The following is a 12,430-nucleotide window of genomic DNA, read 5'->3' on the forward strand; positions in this document are numbered from 1 at the left end:
CTTCATTAATAATAGCAGAAATAGGAAAGGAAACACGTGTATGGCAGTTGCTTTGAAATGTTATTCACACACAGAGATATACCCACATCTGTGCCATAGCTGATCTCTGTTTAAAGATATTGTCTGTGATTATGTGTATTTCCTGAGCATTTTATGGTAAGATAACTCAGCCAGAAATAATTCTTGTACACATGTGCTTAATACTGTAAATTCAATATAAAATATGGCAAATATATCAATTTTTACAAGTCTTTGAAATTAGTTTGCTGGGAGTTGTGGTCTGTGATCTGGGGAGCATAATAATATACAGAAGGAATCTGGTATGTCAGGGACTGCCGAGTTACAGCAGTTGTTCAACAAATTTTTGTAATCCCCAGCTACCGTGCAGAGTGCTTGTGGCTGAACAATTGCAGCTATTTGGTATGACTCAGCTGCTCCTCCCAGTGTTCATAAACAAGTAACATAGTAATGTTAGGGTAAGGGACAACCAGTGAGTGCTGCCACTACAAAATTGAGAAAAAGACTGAGCTACAGATTTTCCTTTACGCCTGGATCCCTTAAGTAGGATTCTTCTGATTTTTAACATGCATGCATGTTTGGGCAAGGTGTGAGAGATGCGATGTCCAGCCTGGCTGTGGTTATTTTCTCATAATGGAGAGTTCCCTTTACCGGAACTTTCATTTGTCTTTGGCTTGTGTGTCTGTCCCTGTGGGGCACAGTAAGGAAATGGCATGGGGCAGAGAGTATCAGTGGGATATTGTGCTCCTGCTTGGAGATCCTTGTGGTGCAGTGGCCTGTTACATGTCATGCTTCTCGCTGTAAAACAACGTGGTGGTTTTCTACTGCTCCCAAACGCTTAAGCCAGGCACAGCTTCTTGGTATGTTAAAGGTTACATAGACATGTATTTTGGCCTGTGAGATTAGGAAGATTGAGTGAAGACTAGGTAGCATGCTACGCGTACTTGATATATAGCCCTTGCCATGAGAGGGCCTTTTGAATTTATCTTATACTTAAGGTGTTGGACTTGGTAAATCTGGCCTGGGGTGAGAAAATTCTTGCTTGGTCAGTTTGAGCTCTATTCTTATACAATGCAGCTGTGGTTGTAGCTTGTCATAAAAATGAATCGACAAACTGGGAGAGAAATATTAGAATCTGCAGGAGGGAACTGAATGTCAAGTGATTTCACCAGGGGAGGAATCACTGGCAGAGACGGTGACTAGTACACCAAGTTCAAATTAAGATAACTCAATTATGGTATAATATTAAAAAAAAAAAAGACGTGAATCTTCTTCACTCAGGAATAAAGAACTGGCCTGTGTACTGAACCCTCAACAGAAATATTGATTTTTGGAAGCATCTTTTTCAAAGGATTTATTGGAACAGGCAAATACTAGTAATGAGACTGATGAGTTAGAAATTATAATTGTCAGAGAGGAAAGAGTCTAAAGAAACAACTTGTTTTGGTTTCGGCTGCCGCCGGCAACAAAAGTGCCATGCGGCCGCCCCTCCCCCCGCCGGCGTGTGGAGGAGAATGAAAAGAAACAGGCAGAAACCGGTGGGTCGGGATAAGGGCAGTTTAACAGAACAGCAAACAGAGGGAAACAGGAACAACAACGATACAGATAAGGAGAAAACACGACAGAAACAGACCCGCTCTCTCTCGGACCGCACCGGCGCCGCATGCTCCCAAGCCGCGAGCGTTCCCGCCGCGCCGCCCCCCCCACCGGAACCCAGCCTGATGTCACATGGTATGGAATACCGGGCTCTGTTTGGCCAGGTGGGGTCAGCCCCCACCCCCCGGCTGTGCCCCTTCCTGGAGTCCAGTGAAAATTAACCCTGTCCTGGCCAAACCCAGGACACAACTTCAGTGGAAATTTGATAATGTCTATAAATTCATGAAGAGTTCAGAGTAGTTCCTTATTATTTTCATTAGTTGGTGAGAACTGAAGAGGAATCACTGGATTTGAACTAGAGCATGGACAATTTCATTAAGCATCAAGGCAAATTTTAATAGGACAGCAGATGAAGGCCCTAGGATTGCAGTAATTGCAAATACCTAAGACCAGAGGTAACACTCAGCTGTCCTTGTGTATAAAGGCGTTTTCCTTGTTGATAAAGGTCTCTGGTTATGGCAGTTTTAGTGTAATCACTACGCAGAGAGGCTGTGCTGCTCCTTCCTATCATGTTGAGTTGTCTGGTGGTTGATAACCTTGCCTCTTGCGCAGATCTCTTCGTCCACTTTTTATTCCCACTCCAGAAGAACATTGAGAGAATAATAGTGATTCCCCAAAATGCAGAGACAGCAACTCCGAGTGCCTTTTACATGGGCTACGTAAGAAATAGGGGAAGGTTTTTTTTTTAAAAAAATTATTTCTTTCCTGAACTCTTCAGAAAAGGCACAAGTTGTAAATCTGAGTTGATATTGTTATGGATAATGATAATGTATTTCAATGGATGACACACATTTGCTTAGGTGGAGTAAATCAGCATTGTTTCATCTGGCGCAATATAATCACTGATCTGTTCTCCCTACAGACACTGCATCTTCTGTACCTTCAACAAAAATTTTCAGTGAGCAACAATCTGCTGATAAGCCTGTGGATGGAAATCACGCTGAATAAGAATTAGAGATGGAAAAATAAGATATCTGTACATTGGTGATTCAAGTTTTTTTCCTTACTGTATATTTTTGAGAGTTTCCCCTCTACGTATTTTTTAATTAACTGAAGTGAAGAACTTTCCACTCTTTCCCTTGGGAGTTCCCAGAAGCCATGAGACCTTCACTGCCAGGGAATTGTTACAGTCTTGCGGCAAATCTCTGTTCTCAGCTGTAGTAATGCAACACCTCATTAATTTGAGAGAAGGGGGCATCCACCTAGCTAAGCACAGGGCTTGTATCCCAGCTTTTGCACTGCTCTATTTTCTTTTCTATAATTGATAAAGACTTTCTCACACCCCTCAGCCCCTGTAGCTAGCAATTACTCATCCTGTTTTGCTGCCTTCATCTTTTTTTCTGCAAGCTTTAACTCGTCTTCTGTAGTCTTCATTGGTTCCCTCCTGTCATCTCCATTTCCATTAGATCTCTGAGCTGCCCTTACAGAGTCACTTCTAATTGATTGCATTTTTCTGTGCCAGTGAGACTATACCCTCTTATGCATTAATCAGTGTCTTGCAAGATTCTCTGAGCTGCATCAACACCCAGAGATTCCAAATGCTTCTTCTTGTCATAGCTGCATCAGCTTTTTCTATCATTATTTTTAATCAAATTTTCTGTTTGAAATCTAATAGCCGTGTGAGGCTCTTTGGGACCATTCCATGGAGCACAAAATTCAAGTGGCTGCAGTAGCCATGTCAATATCTTGGGCTGGTCACAAGCCCTATCATATCAAGCACTCTGTGTAGAGTGACTCCTGTGAATCTGTAAGAACTTGCACTTTCATTTTTTAAAAATCAAATCAGCTTTTTATCCTTCTTGCTCTAGATTAAAGCCAAAAAGATGTGGTGCCTGTGGATTCCAATCCCAGAAGGCAGAAAAGAACTGAAAACATGTTATTTTTAAATGTCATGATTCTGAAGTGAATCTTGTGGGCTTTTGGTCTGCCTAATCATCACTGGATGTTGGTAATCATCTTTGATCAACAGCCCTGATGCTTCGTATCCTCAACTTGAGACAAATAGCTCTGTTAGAATAGGAGTTTAGGAGCTAAGGAAAGGTAGCCTGTTGATCTGATGGTGCTCAGCATTAAGTGAAATGATAAACCTTTGCATAAGCAAGACCAGTATAGCATCCTAAGCTTTAGATAGATCTTGCTCTGAACCCATGCTTTCCTACTTCTGAATACCCCTGGTAAAGGGCATATTGACAAAGCGACTAAAGAATTAAGCATTGTATAAATTCTAGTGATCTTATGATGTAAATGTTGTTATGGAAGACTGACGGTGCTTTTAAATTTGTGTCAGTGCATACCAGAATAATGCAAACTTATTGTCTGCCAGTCTCCAAGGCTAGGCACTTAAAAGATCAATAGAGTTTACTGAATAGGATATTTTCATTTATAACACGAGTAGTAACAATAAGGGAAGGAAATTTCAGGACTTTCTTGCATCTTCAGATAAGAAGAAGTAATCTCACAGTATTATGATATCCTCGGGGTCTTTTTGAGTATTAGACTCAGATTTTTGTTCTTAGGGCTGATTTAACCTGGGCAGGAACAGCTACTTTTGCTACCTCGCCCAGGAAAGATTTTTTTCTTAATCGCTCTTCATCCAGGTTAAGAGAATAAAGAACTGCTTGAACCCATAAAAAAGAGGGAAAAGTATCGTCAGTTTTAGATTCAGGTGATTGACAGTCCTCTACTCTTTTGTCTGATTTGTGTTATTATTATAAAGGAATCTTACAAGAAGAGATTAAAAAAACAAGTGAATCTAATTTCTTTTTAGGGAGCATTTTAAATTTGACTTTTTTATTATAGGAAAATAACTCCGGATATTAAAGAGTTGAAGTTTCGTTGCATTTAGGAGTTGGTAATGGATTTCTTTCTTTGATTTCACCCTTATAATAAGAATTTCTGGATGAGTTAACTAGTTAACCCCTATAAATTCTATTTTTTTTATGCAGCTATATGATATTACCTCCAGAAGAAAGAGTTATGTCTCAGATGAGTGCCCCTCAACTTAAGTAACACACATTAAATGAGCCTGTCCATGAAAAGGAAGTCAGAGGGTACACTGCAAAATGCGTTTCTTTAGAAAGTTTGCAAGCATCTGGAAGAATTTTGCAGCTTCGTAAGTCTCCAAGGTCATGTGAAAAATCTGAAGGCTTAAGAAAGTTGGAGGGAACAGCTGCAGTTTTCAAAAACAGTAAAGGCAAACTTGAAACGTAGTTTTATCAAAGCTTGGCTGTTTCCCTATCACAGACAGTAGACGCCACTAATCTCTTGCTTTTGTTTAAACAGATGCTGTTTGCTTGGCAAGTAGCTGAATTTTAAATGCACAAAATTATTATACAAAGGGAGAAATCTTGACTGGAGGTTAGAAACAGAAGGTTAAGTTGAAGAAAACTTCAAGAGAAAATATTTTTTTCTCTTATGTCTTCAAAGCTGTGTGTGGTACCTTTTCCCACACCTTGGGAACTAGACGTTTTGAAATTTTTCAAAATCAAAAAGCTTGGGTTAAGTGGCTGTATATAATGATGACATTCAAGTAGTTAATAGTTGAACCCTACAGAGAGATTCTCTTTACATGTGTGTATTTGATGTTAGTGAAAGAGGAGGAGGGATAATTCAGGGAATCACAAATTCTTCCTCTGTCCTCCTTTGGTGTAGCATTATGAAGCTCCTTTATACAGGAACAGATCCTTCTTACTGTAACTCACGTTGATCAGTGTTCAGTGGCATGGAGGCACAGGGTTTTTGTCCCAGTAATTGACTACAGCATATCCAAGCTTGGTTGTTTTTCTTCATTTTATGAGTCTGGATTGGAAAACTTCGCCTCCTCCATGAAGAGTGGCTATCCTTGGGATGGATCTCAGACACCATCCACAACTTTCTTATAAGTCAACCAAAACTTGTGAGCAGGAGAGGAAAGAATGGCATGGAGTCCTGATTCAGCACAAACCTTCTGTACATTTGTTTTATGGCTTGTGAAAAAAAAAGAAAATTTCTTTGTGTTGCCCATGGAGTGATTAATCAGCTCCCAGTAGCTGTTAGATAATGTATCAATAGCAGCTATTTTTGAAGTTAACAGTGGTCTAAAGGCTGGTTCCACATAAGCACGCATGTTCTTTCTTTGAGCACACGAAACACATGTGGCTGAATATGATGTGGAGGTATGGGTCTAATCTGTTCTGCTCAGCTCAAGAAGGTGTTAGATAAAGTTTCTTGCTAGAGCAGTGTTTTGCTTCTAACTAGCCCTTCAACTTCTCAGATCTACACACAACAGATGGTACCTTCTGCAACACCATACCTCTTTAACATCATGCTGAGGCTTTGGTTCAGTAGGGGCTCTCAGCACTCATTTCTGCAGTGCTCTGCTTTTATTTCTTCTCTTGAGAGACTGTCGTTTCTGTCAAGTCTTAACATATTTAGTCAGTTAGGCTGCTGAGATCACTAACAGAAGTGCTTCAGTGATACTCTCAGTTTTAAAGCTGATTTCTTTTTAGTACTTTGTTAACAGAAAGCAAAGGAAAAAGTGCTGTTCCCTCTGTTCTTACCTTCAGTCTGTATTGCGCACTTCCCCGAGATGTGTTCTCTTCACTCCCTGCTTTCTTCTGCTCCTCCCACAGGTAAACAGTTGCTAACACATTTCAAGAACAGAGATGTTTGTGATGGACTTGGGGAAGGTTAGCGGCAGAAAGGTGGTGCATTTTAATTCTTGAATTTGTTCTTGCTGTGCAGGTATTTCATACCTGGCACAACTCCACCAGCAGAATGATAATTTTTCCTTGACTGACTCTAATTTGGCAGAGGCTATGAACAGCTTAAAAGCAACAACAAAGAAATGGATCCCTTGTTGCTCTGCTTCTGACATTTCCTTGACAATGTACTGTGTGTGATACCAGCATTTGTCTTCTGTTACTGGAGATCATTTTAGAGAATTGTTTTGGTACGTCTCTCTGCTGTGTTTGTTGGATTCTTCCTCAAGCTCGCAATAAAAGCTTGCTTTCCGATCTTTCATTTTTAGGGATGGAAGTCTTTCACTGTCATCTTTTGAATGTTTGTTAATGTTAGTGGTACTTAAATGCCAATGGTTAGCTTTCCTTTAGTAAAAGTGCAAGGAGTAATTTATAGGAAAATAAATGTCAGACTTAGACTTTCCCTCTCCCAAGTTATCTGTCCCTTTTGGTACTGTTTTTCATTATGAAAAGGAACCTAAAACAGTTCCATTGTGTATTATGCTTCCTCAAAGTTTATTAGGTACTATACTCAGCATAGTCCTTGGATAAAACCTTAGAGTTAATTTCCTTTTGTCTTCTCCAAGGACGGGTTGTCATTTATGATTTCTGTATCTCCTGCTGTTTACTAATAAATTTTTTGTGTGGTATTTTTTCACAATCAACACAAGATGTGCTACTCTAAACCAAAATTGCGTAAATATTTCTGTTTCTCAGCTTGTGAATTCACCTGAAGTGAAACTCAGCAGCAGGAGATGTTTGTGTTGATATTCCTTAGTTTCCTTTCTCTTTTTTCAGCTTTAATATGATGCAGTATTTTTTCATATATTGCAACACCTTAAGCTCCACTTTAACAAGAAGGACGGAGCCGGGTCTATGTATTGACCTTTACCTAGCAAAGGTCTGGGTTGCCTCTGGGAAGAACAGGTATTGATAAAGCTGTGTTTCTAATAAACAATGCCATGAAGTGAGAACCTGCTGTAGTTCACTGGGGATACCTCTTGATACTGTTCTGATTTGCCTTGTAACCTGTCTCTGATAACATTGTGATTTTAGGCAGCCCCGCAGGATGTGACTCTGCGTCATGGATCCTTGCACCCCTGTGAGCTTTGGTCTCCAGTTGGGCATTTCCCACCTGAGTTGAATTTTCCCCGTTCAGTTCCTGATCATCACTAGGCTTGTAGGGTTTTTTGTTTCTAAAAGCTGTAAGTAAATTTGCTATTCCTGTTTTTAATATGGCCCTTGATACTAGTTTACTTAAATTGTCTTGGTAGTACTTTCCTTAAATTGCTGACCAGTCTGTTAAGGGCTCCGTATTCATCCTGAAGCTTGTAAGGACAATACAAATTGCTATCATTTTGCTGGTACCTTTTCCATCTTGAACTATCATATCTTTTTCCAGCCTGTAGTCTCAATCTTACTTCTGCAGAGCTTCTGAAATGTATTCTAAAAAACCTCAATAGAATACAAGTAAATTAAATTGCATTATGTAATATTATAAAGTAAGAAGATTATATAGCATAGAATAATAAAATAATAATATTGTATAAGAACTTATAATATTTGACTTTCAGATAAAGAAAACTAAGAATCTCTATGATCTGATTTTTGCTTTAGATATTACGTCAAATGTAGTCATAAATTATTTGCTTATGATTACACAAAGGCTCAGGAGTTCATCCTAAGGTTCAATTTCTCTCTGGACTGTGTGCTAGAGAATATTATTGGTTATTGCAGGCTCCCAATATAAATTCAGTCTCTTAACTCTTGCAAAACCAACTTTCAAATATGGATTTAGGCGCAATGCTCTCTGTTATTCTTTGAACTCATATAGCTGGATACCTCTGAATGTACCCCAGTCCTTCAGGGACTACCCCAGCTTGAGAGATTACCTCCTACATGGGTTGCAGTCCTATGATGTTTTGAGATGTGCCTCTGCCTTGGACCTCCTTGTCTTCACAGAAGAGGACTGTTGCACCTGGGTTGGGTTCTTCTAGTAAAAGACAGAAGGAGGCTAGAGGACTTTAAGACCTGGCTAAGGATGACACAAAGGTGGTAAAGACCTTGAGCCTTGAGGGATGGAGGTAGAGATCTGCAGGTTTTGCTGGATTTGTGTCACAGGTTTCCATCAACCAACTGGTTGGCTAGGGATGTCTTTTAGATATATGCCAATAATGAGTACATCTGGCTTTGGGGGTATTTGCACAAATAAGGTCATGGCCTGATGGCTCTTCGTGTGGTGCATTAACTTTCATCTTTGGTTCCTCTCTCAGCTTTTCTTACAAGCTCAATTGTTGCTTATTTCTTGCTCATTTTCTCTCTTTCCGGAGCTCTTTTCTCTACGGAGCTCATTCTCCTGCTTATTTAGAGGATTGTTTTGACAGTCCTCTTGTGAAATTATGGATTTCCTCATTGTTTGTAGACCGAAATGTTCCTGTGGTAGATGAGGTGTACTCTTCTGTACTTGACTCATCTACCAACACCTCACTGAAGAGGGAATCTTCTCCTGTCTGGTGATCCAGTGTGTGTCAGGAAAAAATATCTGCCTCTGTTGAGTCTGTTGTTGCCACTCAAACTGTCGAATGGATGAGTGTTCTTGATACAGACAGAAAAGTAGTTTAGTACTGGAACTTCTCACTGGCTAGTGGTTAAGACGAGACACAGAGGTGATGACCTTCTGTTTGCTGACCATGAGTTTAAGATGACTTATCCCAAAAGCCCATCTTTGAAGAATTATGTAAAACAATAAGCAGTGCTTCAGAACTTGGATGTTAAATAAAAAAGCCTTTACAATATAATATTCATATGTCACAAGCACTGCTATTTTGTTCAAATTGTAAAAATGTTCTCAATAGTAAAGTTATTAATGGTGGAGGCTAGTAAATGTACAAATGCTACAAACCTTTTTCCAGCAGTCTATAAGACTCAATTATTCTGCCTTTGCTGGATTAATGTTTTGCTTTAATAGCACACTTGTTTCAAATTTCATATCTGAGTTGTAATGTAAACAACAGGCATTGTTTTAAACCTGGCTCTCCACACTATCTTCTCATTTTCATTATCCTTGTTTTCTAGTCGAGCTGACTGTTCTGTTGCTTCAGAAATTTTTTTTTTTTTTACTTGCCTTTTATCTGTCTGCTGTTGGTTTTCCTGGTGTTCTTCCTTATTATCTTTCTTCGTGTTTCTGTGTCTCAGGACAAAGGTTCCCCTGTCAAAGGACTTTTACAGGTGACAGAGGTTTTACTCTGGGAAGAGAAGGCAAGCAAGTTACCTCTTTTCTGTGCTTACTTCCTAAGCAATTTCTCCTGTTTCTGCTGGAGTAGGGTCTGATAAATGCCAAAATAATTGAATTTGGGAGGACTGGCTATCGAGAATTGATTACATTTTCTCTTTTAAATCAGTTAATATTCCTAGTGATATGATTTTATCATTATGCCCTGATATAATCTTCATAGAATTAAGGCTTACATAGTGACATTCTTCAAAGAGAGCATTGAGGCAAAGCCTATTTAAATCAACAGTAAGAAAGTGCTTGACTTAAACAGACTTTGAATCAGAACTGAATAGAGTGAAATTAATTTTCAGAAATCAAGAACTCCTTTATTCTCATATTGTTCTTCATTTTGTGACGACATTTATTTCTGATGAACACTTTACTAATTTCAGAGGTCTTTCCCACTCTTTGCTTTCAGTGGCCTGGTTCTGGTTTGTAGATTATGTGCTACAACTGCATTCCTTATAACTCCAGTTTCAGCTGGTGCTGACCCTCCCATCCAAGTCAGATGTGCTTTACTTAGCAGCAGGTGATATTCATATCAACTCTGAATGTCCGGATCTATGTCAACATTTTTCTTCTTTCAGTATTTTCACATGGAGGAGCTTTTGCTATCTAATAGAAGTAACCAAGGCACAAATTTATGTGCTTTAGGGAACTGACAGCAGTCTTCCTAAGCTGTCAGATTGCCAGTTTTCTGTGTGAATGACTTTTTAAAGTCACAGACATTCAGAGAGTAAATGCTTTCTGAACAATTTTTGTATTTATAAGGCAAGGTTAAAAGCCTGATTGATCCAGATTCGGCAGGTACCATCTCAGATGATCTGTCTAAAAGAGGTAGTTATAGCATCATGAAGTTTAGTTTTATTAAAAAGGTAAAGAATAGAATAGAAAGCCTGAAGTCATTACTTACAATTCTGGCAAAGCCCTCCCCCAGTTATTAGGTAAAAAACCCACCATGTTTTTTTCCATGCAGAACACAAAAGTGTGCTTTCTCATGCCCAAGAATAGTTTATGAGAAAGGAAAATAATGCAATAAAAAGAAAAGCTGTACCTGTTTCTGTTGACTCTGCTCTCACTGTCAGTGTTCAAAAGCAGCAATGTGCATTATAATTTTGTTTCACTTAATATATAATTCACATATCATTCGTGTAAAACAGATATGGCTCACAATACCCACACTTGAAGCTAAGACTGGTATTTGTATCACTCAGCATAAGCCACAGGTTTACTCAACCTTCTTATTTAGCAATAATAGTACAATTCTTATCAATGGTGTAACTTTAATTTGGGCCCTAATAGTTATTGGTCATCACAGACCACTGCAGCCTCTGCTAGAACCAGGTACATACATAGTCTTTGATCCTGCATTAAAATAAAAAAAAAGCAGCAAAGGGTTTTACTTGATAAAAAATGGTAAACTGTGAAGAAATATATGGAATTATTTATTTTTGCGGTGACATCCTAATTTACAAAATACCTCACTTTGCTTTTTGTAGTAGTGTCTTATATTTTAGACACATTGGTCTGACTGTATTTCAAAGATGAATAATCAAAATTGCTAGCTAGAAAGGAAGTATCACTTTTTATACTACATTGTCAAGGCAGGCTTTTAGTTTTCAACCAATTAATTTCCAAAGTTTTCATTTATGAGTATCATTATCTTTCTTTGTGAAGGATACTTTGCCATTTGTATTCCTTGAAGCCAGCACAGGTAGTCCTTGTCCTTCCATATTAACGCCTGTGTTAATTTCAGCTAAAATATTAGAGGTGCTCTGGATAGCAAAAAAACCTCACTTACAGTTTTTAAAGAATGATAATGCCATTTCAGAACATAACACTTAGAAGTAGGCAGTTAGAAGGAAGGAACTCTGCACTACCATAACTCTTTTCATGGCAAAGATTTTCCCTTTTAGGTATTGTCTGAATATCTCATTTACCAATGTTGTTCATCACCCTCTGCTTCCTTTGTTCTGGTACTAAGGCACTGGAAAATAAAGTCTTTGTCAGATTTGTAGAGCTTTCTAGGTGGCTGCCAGTTCATGAGTGTAAAGACCAGACAGACCACTATGAGTGGCTAGTCTGACCTGTTGTATATCAGTGTGGCAACCCATTTTTTCTTGAACCATGCTGCTAATTCCAGCTAAATGGCAGTTTTCAGTTTAGTGACATCCAGTCTTGATTCAAAGACTTTGTGATGGAAAATCCAGCATGTCCCTGGGGAAGTAGCTCCTAAAATGGATTACTGTTACTAAAATAAGTCTGTATTTTATTTCTATGATTTATAAGATTCAATACAATTCCTGTTTTTGACCTCCAGTTGCTGTAGCCTGGCATTTATTAGACTGGTAGATCAAGGAACTACCAAAATTTTTTTTCCCCATGCTAGAATTAAATAAATTCAACGTTTGTACAATCAAAAAAAGATTTATTTTTTTTTTTAAAGGAGTCAGAACAGCATGATTTTTGTCTTGATATACTCCTGTGGTGTGTTGTTCTCGCTGTACAAGAACACCTTTGGACATGATTTGATAGGTTGTTTATCTTCATTGTTTATTTTATCTTCAGCTTTCTTAAACTGATGGGCAACCCTTTCAGAGGCACAGAAATAGTTAGCACAGAAAAAGGTGTTTTTACAAGTGCTTCAGTAACTGATGAACCCAGATCATTCTCATAGTTGGTAGGTCTTGGGATCTGAGATCACTTTTGGAAATGCCTCCACTAAGTCACAGGGAAGGAAGCAAGCATACTCTGTCGTTACCAG

General features: G+C 38.7%; 1 long non-coding RNA gene across 6 annotated transcripts in view; it reads left to right on the forward strand.

Moving 5' to 3' along the window:
- Nucleotides 1–12,430, forward strand: part of LOC142360451 (uncharacterized) — a 246,112-nt gene that overhangs the window by 96,778 nt on the left and 136,904 nt on the right. The gene's annotated exons all lie outside the window — the stretch shown is intronic.

Source organism: Opisthocomus hoazin, chromosome 2, assembly GCF_030867145.1.
Source record: "Opisthocomus hoazin isolate bOpiHoa1 chromosome 2, bOpiHoa1.hap1, whole genome shotgun sequence".
NCBI classification, from domain to species: Eukaryota; Metazoa; Chordata; class Aves; order Opisthocomiformes; family Opisthocomidae; genus Opisthocomus; species Opisthocomus hoazin.